This window comes from Pristis pectinata, chromosome 19, assembly GCF_009764475.1.
Source record: "Pristis pectinata isolate sPriPec2 chromosome 19, sPriPec2.1.pri, whole genome shotgun sequence".
NCBI classification, from domain to species: domain Eukaryota; kingdom Metazoa; phylum Chordata; class Chondrichthyes; order Rhinopristiformes; family Pristidae; genus Pristis; species Pristis pectinata.
In genome coordinates this window covers 17,272,313-17,288,267 of record NC_067423.1, presented here as the reverse complement: position 1 = coordinate 17,288,267, position 15,955 = coordinate 17,272,313, and the positions used below count along the sequence as shown (strand labels likewise).

Here is a 15,955-nt window from a genome sequence, read left to right as displayed (position 1 = left end):
TTATTTGTTCTGTAATGAAATATTGGCCTGTCTTAAATCAGAATTATTGAGCCCAATTTCCCATTGAAACTGGAAAACTAATTTTATTGTGGTTATGGTGAAAGTCTGGATTGTTATCTAAGTCTTTAGTTCTTGATATTTGACAATTAAACAATTTTCTTGATTTTCTTGATAGATTTAAAGACTTCTTGCAGGTGGGTTGTACTCCAGAACTGCTCCACAGTTGGTGAGTCCTGATGTTGCTAATCTACATTCTTAGCAACAACCTAAGCTTTCTTTAATTCATCAACCTTGCTTTCATGGTTTGTAACTTTATAAGTTGGGCTACATTTGATTGTAGCATTGCTATTGATAAGATAAATTATTATGAATTATTTTTTCAAGGACTCAAGAGAGGAAAATGTACATAGCTTGAGGTCATTATTCAGAATTATTTTGGGATCATTGTGCTTCAATGAGTTAAGGCTCAACCTGTGGATTTCCAATGTGATCGGTGTTTGTTTATGGCACTGTACTCATGTTATGACACCAACAAGGTGGATTTCTCATTGTTTATTAGGGTTATTTGAATGATGGGAGCCAGTATATGATACATCCGTCTGCCATACCAGAAGGATCCTGTTCATTGACAGCTCTAAGGGCGCAGCATTTGCAAAAGACCATAAGCAAATAAAGGCACATGAAAACCATTTAGCCCTTGCACATTTTGCCATTCAACAAAAATAACAGTTGACTTTTAACCTCTGCACCACTTTCCTGCATGAACCACATATCCATCAATTCTCCAAATAATTAAAAATCTATTGACCTCTCCCTTGAATTAACTCAGTAACTGAGCCTCCAAAGCCACCAGGGGTAGAGAATTTCCAAGATTCACTACCTTCTGGATGAAGATGTTTCTTCTTATAATCTGTCCTGACTGGCAGACCCTTCATTTTGGGATTGGGATATTCTCAATATCTCATCTACAGGAAACATCATCTCTGCACCTACTCTGTCAGGTCCTGTAACAATTCTAGTGTACCAAGTACAGGTCTCCAATAGGTACATTCCACTGCAGTCTCTCTTTCTACCACCAGCTGAAAACCTTTCTTATTGGACCTGTTGAAGTATGAGCTTGACAATTTACATGGTGATCATGAGTACTGTGAGAGCACACCCTCAGATTTGGTGACCCACTCACTCAATGTAGTTATCCTTCTTGTTAAATCTTTCAAGGTAAGAATGTAATTAACCATTGTGCTAATGACAACATTTCACTTGCTGTTGACTTCTGGTCCATTAATGAGTATTGTATGCAATGTACGATAGAACTATTATATTGGATATCTGTGAGGCCTCCTTCTGCATTCAGTGACCATACAGTCCGTCATGCTATGCATATCCAGCACCACCTCCTCTGGGAGCTAGAGGGCTGCTCACCTTGAGATTTCTGTTCTCCCTGCTGTCTTTGCTTTCTTCTTCAAGGAGGATAAGTGGACACATGAGAATTATGAAATATGTTGAACCAATGGATGGAGAAGTTTTCTTAATGATGAGCAGAGGCATAATACTGGACAAAGATGAGGTTGAACGTGGGGGCAAAGCAGATTTGATGTGAAAGAATGCATTGGCAGACAGGGATATGTGAACTTGCAAGACAGCTTGGTATGAGGATGATGTGCTGGAGTAAATTGGTTTATTATTGTCAGATGTACAGTGAAAAGGTTGTCTTGCATACCGTTGGTACAGATCATTTCATTACAACAGTGCATTGAGGTAGTAGAGGTCTGATTTGAGATGGTTTAAATATTTCTTTTACTTATTTTATGTAATGTGGATATTGTTGACAATGTCGGTATTTATTATCCATTCCTAATTGCTCTAGATAAGGTTTCAGTGTACCATCTACTTGAACTGCTGCAGTCCTTCTGTGAAAGATACTCCTTCAGTGCTGTTAAACAGGGAGTTCCAAGATTTTGATCTAGTGATAATGAAGAAATCATGATATATTTCCAAATTAAGACCATGTGCCACTTGAAGGTGTTCTACAGGTAGTGGTGTTCCCATAAGTTGCTGCCATTGTCTTCTTGCTGGGAGGACTGTTAGATTTATTGAATGATGCTATTGAAGTAGCCAAGGTGAGGTGCATTTTCTCGAGGTACAGCAGTGAATGTTTATGAATTCAGCAAACAGGCTGCTTTGTCTTGCACATTGTTGAGCTTCTTTAACGTTGTTGAAGCTGTACTCCTCTGGGCAAATGGAGAGCAGCTGACTGTTGTCTCGCAGGTGGTAGAAAGGCTCTGGTGTGTTGGGGATTTCAAGTGGTAGGCTCCAGTGTTCAGCTCTGGGAAAACATGGCACGCTGCCCAAGTCTGTGCTAGAACTTGCTGCCATAGACAGACTCAGCCTGGCAAAGTTTGGATCTCAGCATTCAGCATCACTAACTCAGGATACCCACTGTGGAAAAGACACATTGCTTCTCTTACATAGAACAGAACATAGAACAGTACAGGTCCTTCAGCCCACAATGTTGTGCTGACCTTTAAACCTTGCCTAAGACTATTTAACCCCTTCCTCCCACATATTCCCCTATTTTAAATTCCTCCATATGCTTATCTAGCAATCTCTTGAATTTGACCAATGTACCTGCCTCCACCACCGCCCCAGGCAGCGCATTCCATGCCCCAACCACTCTCTGGGTAAAAAACCTTCCTCTGATATCTTCCTTGAACTTCCCACCCATTATTTTAAAACCATGCCCTCTTGTATTGAGCATTGGTGCCCTGGGAAAGAGGTGTTGGCTGTCCGCTCTATCTATTGCTCTTAATATTTTGTACTTCTATCACGTCTCCCCTCATCCTCCTCCTCTCCAAAGAGTAAAGCCCTAGCTCCCTTAGTCTCTCCTCATAATCCATACTCTCCAAACCAGGCAGCATCCTGGTAAATCTCCTCTGCACCCTTTCCAACGCTTCCACATTCTTCCTATTATAATGAGGCAACCAGAACTGGACACAGTACTTTAAGTGTGGTCTAACCAGAGTTTTGTAAAGCTGCATCATTACCTCCTGGCTCTTAAACTTGATCCTATGACTTATGAAAGCTAACACCCCATAAGCTTTCTTAACTACCCGATCCACCTGTGAGGCAACTTTCAGGGATCTGTGGACATGAACCCCCAGATCCCTCTGCTCCTCCACACTACCCAGCACCCTGCCATTAACCTTGTACTCCGCCTTGGAGTTTGTCCTTCCAAAGTGTACCGCCTTCTCTTTCACTCTCTCTCCGTCTACCATATGCATTTGACTAAAATATCTCCTTGAACAGGCATGACTGAAATCCATTACTTTGAGGCTAGCAAATTACGAGTTTATTGATAAATTTGGCAACTACTTTCACAAGGGGAAACCTCCCGCCAGCCTGCAGGTGACATTGATATGTGACGGCCTCGCCGTTAGAGGAGGCTGTTGTTAGCTCCAGGGACAGTGGCCAAACGTTGTGATACAGACCTAAGGCGCTACATCTAGCCCTTGCCGCCAATTCAAACTCTGTGCTCTCCTTTCTTCAGGGATAACACCTAAAGATCTCTCCCCCCACCCACCCACCCACCCCTTAATGCGAACAGGGGATGATCCCAGAGTGACCCTGGAAGTTTCCTGGGGTAGCGGGAATGTCGGGCGGTAACGTCCAGCCTTCAGCTGTGGGGACTCACGGTCACATTGCCTGAGTCTGTTCCCAGGACTTTGTTGTGTTAAACAAACCCAGCCCGGCAAAGTTTGGATCTTGCTATTCAGTATGACTGAGTGAGTGACTGAGGGGAGCACTGCGCAGCTCGGTCCCGGGACCGGAGACACTGCTCGAGGCTCGGTCATCGGTAAAGGGCGCTTGGAAAAGGGACATTTTAACAGCGCACGGCGGAGCAAACACTGATGCTGCCTGATTCAATCCTTCAGCCGCTTTTCAGGAAGCAGCTGAGATATCCCGGGAAATCTCCCTGAAGACCCACAATCAAACAGGACAACCCGAAAGACGTTTGGAAAATAGAAATGAAGAGACAGCCGGGTTTGGTAAGTCAGTGTATTGCGGAGGGACGGGCTCTGAGTGTTGCAGGGATGGCATCTGTCGCTGGCATGTTCTGAATTACTTACTTTCCCGAACACGCCCGGAACCAGGGCTGGTTCTGGTGGCCGGAGGTCTTTGGAAACTCTTCACTTAGCCGTTTGGGGTTGCCGAAAGGGTTTTCGCCCCGGTTAAAACTCATTCCGGTTCACCCGTTTAAACGTTGTGTTGTCTTACTTCAAGGGGACAGCGGCGATGGATCCCATTGAAAAGGGAGTGTCTCCCTCGGGGAATTTCTTTGAGAGAGTGACTCCCTCCATCAAGGATTGCATTTAAAGAGAGAGTCCCGCCACTCGTCACTGTAGTAGCCTTTTAAAGATGCCTCGCTCTCCTGGACCCTTTCAAAGGAAAGTCTCATGGAAAGGATGCACTTTATATGGACCAGCCATCTCTCAATTGGAATTTTACCCTGAACATTGAATGTATATCGATCGCATGTGTAGGAAACTGTCATTAGTGAGTGAGTTGTGGGTTTAGAGGGACGTCGGTGAGGATTTGTTTTTATTTATTCATTTTTCGGGATCTGCGTGTTCCTGGGAAGACCCGTATTTGTTGCCCTTGAGAAGGTCTTGGTTGGGTCACCACCTTCCACTGTTGCATTCCTTCTGGTGAATGACTCCCAGGGTGCTGTTGGATAGTGAGTTCCAAGATTTAGACCTAATGATGAGGTAGGAATGGCAATATATTTCCCTATCAGGAAGAGGTGGGTATTGGAGGGGAACCTGCTTCCTTGTCCTTCCTGGTGGTAGAGGCCATAGGTTTCAGTGGTCAAGTGACTGCAGTACATTGTGTAGATGGTACACACTACAACCATTGTGTACCAGTGGTGGAGAGAATGAATGTTTATGGTGATTGATGGAGTGCCAATTGAGTGTGCAGCTTTGTCCTGGATGGTGTTGAAATTCTTGAAAGTTGTTGGCACTGCACTCATCCAGTCATGTAGCAGGTATTCCATCAGACTCCTGAATTGTGCCCTGTAGATGGTGGAAAGGCCTTGGGTTGGTAAGAGGTGAGTAAGTTGTCACAGGATATTCATACTCTGACCTGCATGGTATCTGTGACTGGTTCAGGTAAATGGTGACCTACAAGTTGTTAAATGTCAAGGGTAGGTGGTTAGACCCTCTCCTGTTGGAGATGTTCATTGCCTGATGCTTTTGTGGTGTGAATGCTATTTGCCAACTACTAACACATGCCTGAATATTTCTGAAATCTTGATGCGTGCAGGCATGGGCTGCTTCATTTTCTAAGGAATTACAAATGGACTTGAATGTTGGTTATCAGTGAATACACCCATTTCAGACCTTCTGATGGAAAGAAGATCATTGAAGCAGTTGAAGATGGGTGGACCTAGGACACTGCCCTGATGAACTCTCACAGCGATGTCCTGGGGCTGGGGTGATTGACGTTGAATAACCAAACAACCACCTTCCTATGTGCGAAGTATGACTCCAAATATTGGAGTGTTTTCCCCATGTTGGCCAGGGTTGTAACTTTACTGGAGCAGTTTAACGAGAGATGCAGTTAGTTCTGAAGTGCAGATCTTTGTCACAGGGTTGTTGTCTGGTCCCATTACCTTTGCTGTATCAAGGGTGCTCAGCCATTTCTTGATATCACATGAAGTGATATTGGCTGAAGACTAGCTCTACAATGGTGGGGATCTCGGGAGGAAGTCGAGATAAATCAATTGTTCTGCATTTCTGGCTGATCATGGTGTGAATACTTTATATTTTCTTTAGTGGTCACATGCTGGACCCCACCACCTCAGAGGGTTGGCCCTACCTGTGGTATATGGCCCATGAGTGCAACTGTGTCAGGTTATTGTTTGTATAGGATGAGGATACTATTAGTGACTGCTCCTTCTATTAGCTGTTTAATTGTCTATTACCATTAACAATCCTCTGGTAGGATTGCAGAGCTTTGATCTGATTCATTGGTTATGAGTTCACTTAAATCTGCTTTTGATGTAGACCTCTGCTGCATCTCCACTGGGCTGGCATCTCATTGTTTTAGTTATGTCTGGTGCTGCTCCTGGCATGCCCTTCTGCACTCATTGAATTAGGGTTGATCCCTGGTTTGATAGTGAAGGTAGAGTGAGACAATCCGCTGAGCCATGAGGTTACAGATTGTGGTGGTGTCCATTTCTACTGCTGATGCTCCACAGAGCCTCATGGATGCCCAATTTTGAACCTTCAGATCTGAGATGTAGTCCATTTAGCATGATTATAGTGCCACACAACATATTTTCGATTTGGGTACTGGTGGCATTGGTGCATGTATACTGGGGATCGAGGGCTATTGGTATGTGTATACTGGGCATGGAGGGCCATTGGTGAATGGACACTAGGAATGGAGGGCCATTGGCGAGATGATACTGAGCACGAAGGGCCATTGGTGTGTAGTTACTAGGGACTGACTGATACTGTAGGAGGCATGATTAGTAAGTTTGCGGAGACACTAAAGTTGGTGGCGTTGTGGACAGTGAAGAAGGTTGCCTAAGGATACAGTAGGATATAGATTGGATGGAAAATTAGGTGGAGCATTGGCAGATGGAATTTAATCCTAATCAGTGCGAGGAGATGCATTTTGGCAAGTCAAATAGAGGCAGAACATGTACAGTAAATGGTAAGGCCTGAGGAATGTCGATGAACACAGGGACCTTGAGGTTCAATCCATAGCTCCCTAGAACTGTCAACACAGGTTGATAGGGTGTTGAAGAACGCATATAGCATGCTTGCCTTTATAGGCTGGGCATTAAATATAAAGGTTGGTACGTTATATTGCAACTTTACTGAACACTGGTTAGACCACACTTGGAGTATTGTGTGCATTTCTGGTCGCCACACTATAGGAAGTGTGCAGTTGTATTGGAAAGAGTACAGAGGGATGTTTCCAGGATGTTTCCTGGATTGGAGGACTTTAGTCATGGGGAGAAAGTGGATACACTGGGATTTCCCTGGAATAAAGGAGGCTGAGAGGATGACCTGATAGAGAAATATAATATTAAAAGAGGCATAGAGAGGGTAGATAGAATCAGTTTCCCGTGGTAGAGGTATCAAAAACAGGAGGGCATGAGGAAGGAATTTTAAAGTGGATTTAAAGGAAAAGTTTTTTTACACAGTCTGGAACCTGATGCCAGAGGAAGTGGTGGAATCAGATACAATCACAACATTTAAGAAGCATTCAGACAGACACTTAAACAGACAATGCATAGAAAGATGCGGCAAACGGGATTAGTGTATCCTCGGGAAAGCGTCGGCATTGGTGCACCCAAGGGCCCGTTTCTGTGCTGTCCAACTCCATGACTGTATAGTGCCTGGACACAGTTGGACGATGGGGATTGGTGCCTGGACACTGTTGGACAATGGGGATTGGTGCCTGGACACTGCTGGACGATGGAGATTGGTGCCTGGACACTGTTGGACAACAGGGATTGGTGTCTGGATGCTGTGGGATGACAGGGATTGGTGCCTGGATTAACATGGCGGAGCATTGGTCCACGGATTGGGAGGGAGGGATGCAGCTTGCAAGAGAGGGAGTTCGATGTGTAAGCGATATTGAACCAAGCCCTGCTCAGCAATGCTGTTAGGCAAAGTAGCAATTCAGTATAAGGGGAACGATTTGAAAACAAATACAAGAAGATGAAGTCTGGATTCAAAGGGGAGTTACTAGAAATAAAGACTTGTGGCAATGAAGAAGCATTTGAGAAGTTTCAGAAATGCAGTGGTTCCAGGGAAGAGGGACAGCAGGGAGGGAGCAGAGAAGGTTAAGAAATGACTTGATAAGAAACATTTTGATAGAGCAACTTCCTCCAATGGCTGCAGTTCAGTTTCTTGACTGCATTTAGTGTAACTGGCAAAAGAAGCAGGGCTGAGAAGAGGAAAAACAAAGTGTTGTGATCTAGAATACTTCCTGAAATTGATGGTAGCAGTTTCACTGATAAGTTTCAATAGGGAATCGAAAGAAAGGGTAAAAACAAAATTGTCAAAGAGTAAAGGGGGGGGGGGGTCAAACAGTGGATAAGTGAGGCAAGTGGACTCTTCTTGTGCTCCATCATTCCGTGATTCAAAACAATGATGGAGATTTTCAAGCTTATGAGAGCAAACTCATGAAAGATTTATTTCCATAGTTTAGTGAGAAATGAGACATAGTTTTAATAAATTTTGAAAAAATATTATGTTAAAGCCTTAATTTTAAATGTGGACAAATGCTCTTGATGCAAGTGAGTTAAAGAATAAGGACAGTGAACAGGAGAGTGGGATTAAATTAGATAAAATAATAAGGGGTGATGGGTATTGAGGAGGAGAGTGGGATTCAGTTGGGTGGGATATTAAAGGATAATTGGGAGAATAGAAAATCAGTAGGAGGGTCAGATTGGATGGCAGAATATGAAGGATAATAAGGATTGAGTCGAAGAATGGGATTAGACTGTGGAATATTAAGATGTAATGAAGAGTGAGTAGGAAAGCCTGATTAGACTTTGTGGGATATTAAAGTGCATTGTAGATGACTAGGTGAGTGAGATTAGATAATGGGATAGTGGAGAGTAATTGGCAGAATGGAGAAGGAGTAGGAGAGTGAGATTAGACAGATTGATGAGTAATAAAATTGCAACATTAATTTTGCTGAGGTACTGGGATGTTCCTGTTGTTAAAGAGCACAGGTGGGCTTTTGGTCTGAGGGAGTGTTGAGAAGTAGGTGGCACCATGAAAGACTTTAGATTGTACACAGAGTGCTGCTTCCCATCTGTTCTTGGTTCTATAATCAGCACTGTTTCTCTGTTGCTGCTGGCTTTCTTTCATAATTATTGAGATGGATACACAAGCAAAGAAGCCATTATTCTGTAGGGGATAGCTTCCCAAGGAATATATTAGAGTTGCTATAAATAATGTATAACTTGGACCAGAAACTAATGAGGAAAGGAGATGAATGGCCCTTAATTATGGCCAAACTCTGCTCCTGTGTGTGTAGAGGAGCAGAATTATTCAACATTGGCAACTGGCCAAGTTGCTGAAAATAGGTACAGACTGACTGTAAACAGAAAAAGCTGGAACACTCATCAGGTCAGGCAGCATTTGTGGAGTGAGAAATTGAGTTATTTTCCAGGCGACTGATGTTTTGTCAGGGACACTGGTGCACAGACATTCTCTTCTTATTTCAGATTTGTAGAAACCTGCAAAATCTAATTAATGGCCCAATATATCAAACACTATTGGATTTCAAGTCCACTGGACCCCAGCAACACCACCAGCTTGAAGATGAATCATACAGTTCAGAAACAGGCCCTTCAGCCCTAATGTTCGTGCTGACCATCAAGCACCAATTTGATCCTACAGTAATCCCATATATCCTCATTGCCATCAAGTACCCCCATATTCTACCACTCGTCTACACACTAGGGGTAATTTACAGTGCCCACTTAACCCATCAACCTGGACATTTCTGGGATGTGGGAAGAAACCAGAGCACCCAGAGAAATGAATGGAACATTATCAAGAGGAGAAAACTATAGCATAAAAATTGGGATGAAGAGATTGGATAACGAGAGAAAAGAGGAAGGCAGGAAAATTGCCTCAATGTTGTTCCACATTTGTATTTTGATATTAAACCATTGTTGTGAGTCACTCCTACACTATTTATGAAAGTTTCATTGAGTGAGAACTTCGATTGCAAGGGTGCCGTGAACACTGTGCTGAAACAGACATTATCTGTATCAGTGCGGTGTTCCCTACTGATGTATCACAAGTTTTTGTAGTTCTCAGCACACAGATTGACAGACGCAGTCTCTGCAGCCAGTCTTTAAAGGGTAATGACACTCTTCTAGTTACAGGGGAATTTTGCTGCTGAATGAATGGATGTTGGAAAATGAGTGGGAAATTTTTTTCCAAAGCGTCTGAGGGGCCTAAAGATAGGCTAGTGGAGATCAATGTTTGCAGGGACCACAGAGACCCTCCAGGGCTACAGGCAAGTGCTCCTGGCAGGATGTTGCTATGGACATCTCTGTAATGATGTGTACTGTCTGTGAATGCCTATGTTTTGGGGGAAATGGCAATGCAGGCAATTAGCCATGCTCACTCTGCTTGCTCTTGAGGTTTGAGCAATGAGTAGGTGAAATCTTTTATGCTGAAGTATGGGGTTTGGGTGATCTCACTCATGCAGCAAGTTGTGAGGTGTGGTAGAGTGCAGTAGCAGCAGGCTGGAATGGTCTTGAGACGAGGAAACTGACAGTGACCATAATCCTGGTGCCTAAGAACAAAACAGCTAAAGCACATGTGAAGGTGCATTTGAGGCCAAATGACATCAGAAATCTCAATGATAAAGAATTCACTTTTAGTGTTCAGCTCTATAAATTACACTTGTTCTGAGAGCAAGTTAGAATTGTTTTTCAAGCAGTTGAGAACGTACATGAATTTTGTGTGTTGAATTTACTGCTTCTGTCATTTGGAGGAACTGTACATTGGGTAAAAAGTGCAGCAGAGAACGAAGATCCTGCCAGAATGTGAGAGAGGGAATTTCCTGACAGGTGCCATGGCATCCAGGAATGCTCACAAAATTTCTCTGCTTTGGGTTAACCCAATTTTCAACAGCACAGCGATTTTTTAATTGTGTGATAATGATAAGATTAGTTTCTGGAAAAAATGATTAAGAGATGAATATTCACAATAGAATATAGCTCCCCTGCCCTTCTTAACGTTAATGTTACACCTATCTTTTTTTCATTTATTCACAATATAACCAGGTTTTACTAAAAATAGCCATGCTATTTATAGGGATGAACATTAAAAGTAACTTTTTTATCCTCATTGAGAATTTTGATGTCAAATGGCCACAAATACACTTCCAACAGTGCAGCACCTCGGGACTGCACTGGACGATTCACCTGGACTTTTATGTTCAAATCTTTGGAGTGGGATGATTTCTAAATTTTCTACCACTTAAGCCACAGCTGAAGGAGGAAGAACAGAAAAGGGAGGTCCAGGAAAGGAAGCATTGGATAGAATGAATATGGGACAGAGGCAGAGAGTCTGGCAAGGGAAGAACCTGAGGCGAAATAGTTTAATATAGCGAGTTCTTATGATCTGGAGACAACTATCTGAAAAGTTGAACTATCTGAGAACTATTATAAAATGACTTGGATGAGGATGTGGAAGGATGGGTTAGTAAGTTTGCGGATGACACGAAGGTTGGTGGTGTTGTGGATAGTGTAGAAGGTTGCTGTAGATTACAACAGGATATTGATAGAATGCAGAGCTGGGCTGAGAAGTGGCAGATGGAGTTCAACCCGGATAAGTGTGAAGTGATACACTTCGGGAGATCGAATCTGAAGGAAGAATACAAGGTTAATGGCAGGACTCTTAGCAGTGTGGAGGAACAGGGGGATCTTGGGGTCCACGTCCATCGATCCCTCAAGGTTGCCATGTGGGTCGATAGGGTTGTTAAGAAGGCGTGTGGAGTGTTGGCCTTCATTACTCGGGGTATTGAGTTCATGAGCCACAAGGTGATGTTGCAGCTCAATAGAACTCTGGTCAGACTACACTTGTGTTCCGTTCTGGTTGCCTCGTTATAGGAAGGATGTGGAAGCTTTAGAAAAGGTGCAGAGGAGATTTACCAGGATGTTGCCTGGATTGGAGAGCATATCTTATGAGGATAGGTTGAGCGAGGTAGGGCTTTTCTCTTTGGAGAGAAGGAGGATGAGAGGTGACTTGATGGAGGTGTACAAGATGATAAGAGGCATAGATCGAGTGGACAGTCAGGGAATTTTTCCCAGTGTGACAATGGCTAACATGAGGGGACATAATTTTAAGGTGATTGGAGGAAGGTATAAGGGGGATGTCAGGGGTAAGTTTTTTACACAGAGAATGGTGGGTGCATGGAACGCACTGCCAGCAGAGGTTGTGGGGGCAGATACATTAGGGACATTTAAGAGACTCTTAGATAGACACATGAATGATAGAAAAATAGGGGGCTATGTGGGAGGGAAGGGTTAGATAGAGCAGGATAAAATGTTGGCACAACATTGTGGACCAAAGGGCCTGTACTGTGCTGTAATGTTCTATGTTCCATGTTCTATGTAAGGCAATGGAAGTAGTTAATAGTTACCTCTGAAGGGGAACAATGTGCAGGGCTTATGGGGAAAGAATGTGCAAGTGGGACAGATTGGATAGCTGCCAAAATGCTACATATTTTGAGCATCAGGTATTAAAGGTGGTCCATGAGGAGTTTTGATAATTGTTTTATATACATTCAAGGGATGTGGGCTTTACTAGCTGAGTCAGCATTTAATTGCCCATCCATAGTTGCCCTTGAGAAGGTGCTGGTAAGCTGCCATCTTGAACTGCTGCAGCCCTTGAGGTGTGGGTATACCCGTTATTGAATACTCATTTTTTGCCACCTCCCTGCGTTCTCCTACATGCCTCCACCACAGAGGTTGAAATTCTCCTTCTCGGGATGTTACTCATTGGTATTGGTATTGGTTTATTATTGTCACTTCTACCGAGGTACAGTAAAAAACTTGTCTTGCAAACCGATTGTACAGGTCAATTCATTACACAGTACAGTTACATTGAGTTAGTACAGAGTGCATTGATGTAGTACAGGTAAAAACAATTACAGTACAAAGTGCCACAGCTACAGAGAAAGTGCAGTGCAATAAGGTGCAGGGTCACAACAAGGCAGATCGTGAGGTCATAGTCCATTCATTGTATAAGGGAACCGTTCAATAGTCTTATCACAGTGGGGTAGAAGCTGTCCTTAAGTCTGGTGGTACGTGCCCTCAGACTCCTGTATCTTCTACCCGATGGAAGAGGAGAGAAGAGAGAATGTCCCAGGTGAGAGAAGTCTTTGATTATGTGGGTTGCTTCACTAAGACAACGAGAGGTAAAGACAGAGTCCAAGGAGGGGAGGCTGGTGTCCGTGATGCGCTGGGCTGTGTCCACAGCTCTCTGCAGTTTCTTGCGGTCCTGGGCAGAGCAGTTGCCATACCAAGCTGTGATACATCCAGATAGGATGCTTTCTATGGTGCATCGGTAAAAGTTGGTGAGAGTCAAAGGGGACAAACCAAAATTCTTTAGCTTCCTGAGGAAGTAGAGGCGCTGGTGAGCTTTCTCGGCCGTGGCATCTACGTGACTTGACCAGGACAGGCTGTTGGTGATGTTCACTCCCAGGAACTTGAAGCTCTCAACCCTCTCGACCTCAGCATCATTGATGTAGACTGGTGCATGTACGCCACCCCCTCTCCTGAAGTCAATGACCAGCTCTTTTGTTTTGTTGACATTGAGGGAAAGGTTGTTTTCATGACACCATTCCACTAAGTTCTCTATCTCCTTCCTGCACTCCGACTGTTTGAGATATGGCCTACAAGATAAGATAATATCTTTATTAGTCATATGTACATCGAAACACACAGTGAAATACATCTTTTGCGTAGTGATTTTGGGGGGCAGCCCGCAAGTGTCGCCATGCTTCCGGCGCCAACATAGCATGCCCATAACTTCCTAACCTGTACGTCTTTGGAATGTGAAAGGAAACCGAAGCACCCGGAGGAAACCCACACAGACACGGGGAGAACGTACAAACTCCTTACAGACAGTGGCCGGATTTGAACCCGGGTCACTGGCGCTGTAAAGCATTGTGCTAACCACTATGCTACCGTGTACCATCTGCAAACTTGTAAATGGAGTTAGAGCAGAATCTGGCCACACAGTCATGAGTGTATAGGGAGTAGAGTAGAGGGCTGAGGACGCAGCCTTGTGGGGCACCAGTGTTGAGAATAATTGTGCAGGAGGTATTGCTGCCTATCTTCACTGATTAGAAGTGGTGACAAGCTTGCTTGGAATTATTGTATTGAAGGCAGAGCTGTAGTCAATAAACAATAGTCTAACGTAGGTGTCTTTACTGTCCAGATGCTCCAGAGCTGAGTGTCGGGCCAGGGAGATGGCATCCACTGTAGACCTGTTCCGACGATAGGCGAATTGCAATGCGTCCAGGTTGTCTGGGAGGCTAGAGTTGATGTGTGCCATGACCAGCCTCTCAAAGCACTTCATGATGGTGGATATCAGAGCCACCGGTCGGTAGTCATTGAGGCATGTTACCTTGCTTTTCTTTGGTACTGGGATGATAGTGGTCTTCTTAAAACAGGTGGGAACCTGAGATTGATGCAGGGAGAGGTTAAATATGTCTGCAAATACTTCTGCCAGCTGATCAGCACAAGATCTGAACAAATGGCCTGGCACATCATCTGGGCCAGGTGCTTTCCTTGTGTTCAGTCTCCGGAAGACTGATCTTACGTCCTCCACTGTGATCACAGGTTCAGCTGCATTGGAGGCTGTCAGGGTGGGTGGTGACAATCCAATTCCCTTCTGTTCAAAATGCACATAGAATGTATTGTTCATCAGGAAGGGATGCGCTGTTGTTAACTATGCAGCCCAACTTCGTCTCTTAGCCTGTTATGACATGTAAGCTCTGCCATAACTGATGGCTTGTCAGGGACTCTATTTTGAGTCGGTATTGCCTCTTAGTATCCCTGATAGCTTTCCAAAGGTCAAACCTTGATTTCTTGTACAGATCAGGATCATCAGATTTGTGTGCAGCAGTCCTCTCCTTCAGTAGGGAGTGGATCTCCCAGTTCATCCATGGTTTCCCGTATTGTCTTCTTTGGTACACAGTCCTCCACACACTTGCTGATAAAGTCTGTGATGGTGGTGACATACTCATCTAGGCTGTCAGCTGAGTCTTTGAACATGGACCAGTCCACTGTCTCAAAGCAGTCACGTAGGAGCTCATCTGTTTCCTCAGACCAGCACTGCACGACTCTCCATACCGGATCCTCCCGTTTCAGTTTCTGTTTGTATGCAGGGAGGAGGAGCACAGCCTGGTGGTCTGATTTCCCAAAGTGAGGGCGAGGGGTGGCTCAGAAGGCATCTTTGATGGTTGCATCGCAGTGGTCAAGGGTGTTGGCGCCCCTGGTGGAGCAGGAGATGTGCTGATAGTATTTTGGTAACACACTCTTGAGGTTGGTCTGATTGGAGTACCCTGCGATGATGAAGAAGGTCTCAGGGTATCCTGTCTCAAGGTTGTTGACCACAGAGTATAGCTCATTGAGTGCAGGCTTCATGTCCGTCTGTGGTGGGATGTAGACTGCCATCAGGACAGCTGAAGTGAACTCCCTTGGCAGATAGAATGGTCGACACTTCACCGCTGGATATTCCAGGCTGGGTGAGCAGGAGCTCACCAGGACCGTCATGTCTGAGCATCATTGAGAGGGGAGCAACATCTGTGCATCCTGTCTGTGGAGAACAGTTGGTCTCTCTGTGTCAGTCAGTCAGTCTGCCTGTGATGGTCAGTTGGTCCACTTGTGTTGGTCGGCTAGATTGTCTGTAATGGTCGGTCAGCATTGGTCTGTCCGTCCATGTTGGCTGGCCCATCCACCTCCCGACCTGTCAATTGGTCCGTGTCAATTGGACTGTGCTGTTTGGTTGGGTCGAGGTAAGATATCTAAGATATTTATTTATTAGTCACATGTACATCGAAACACACAGTGAAATGCGTCTTTTTATGTTACTGAGAATATGCTGGGGCAGCCTGGTCTATGTCCATAGGTCAGTCTATATCAACCAGTCCCTGTCTGTAAGTCGGTCTATCAAAGTTTGTAGAAGGGCAAGGGGAAATGTGAAAACATGTTTACTGCCCTGCATTAATTCAGAGTCAGGTCCTCCTTTGTTGGCCTGTTGAAGTCATTAAATGGCATTCCCAGCTGAAGCCATCTTCTACTGGGTCATGTGCCTGTGGCTGGGGCTATTTCCTTCACTGACAAATATCCATGGCCCCTTCACCTACTTTGAATGATACAATCTCAGTGTGG

At 44.4% G+C, this 15,955-nt stretch overlaps 1 protein-coding gene across 5 annotated transcripts in view; it reads left to right on the top strand.

Annotated features, from left to right (window-relative positions):
* The first annotated feature begins 3,596 nt into the window (after window positions 1–3,596).
* shank3a (SH3 and multiple ankyrin repeat domains 3a) overlaps window positions 3,597–15,955 on the top strand; it is an 813,035-nt gene continuing 800,676 nt past the window's right edge. For all 5 annotated transcript variants that reach the window (XM_052034272.1, XM_052034268.1, XM_052034267.1 and 2 more), the window contains exon 1: window positions 3,597–4,046. The gene's annotated coding sequence lies outside the window, so the exon portion shown is untranslated. The remainder of the gene's footprint in view (window positions 4,047–15,955) is intronic.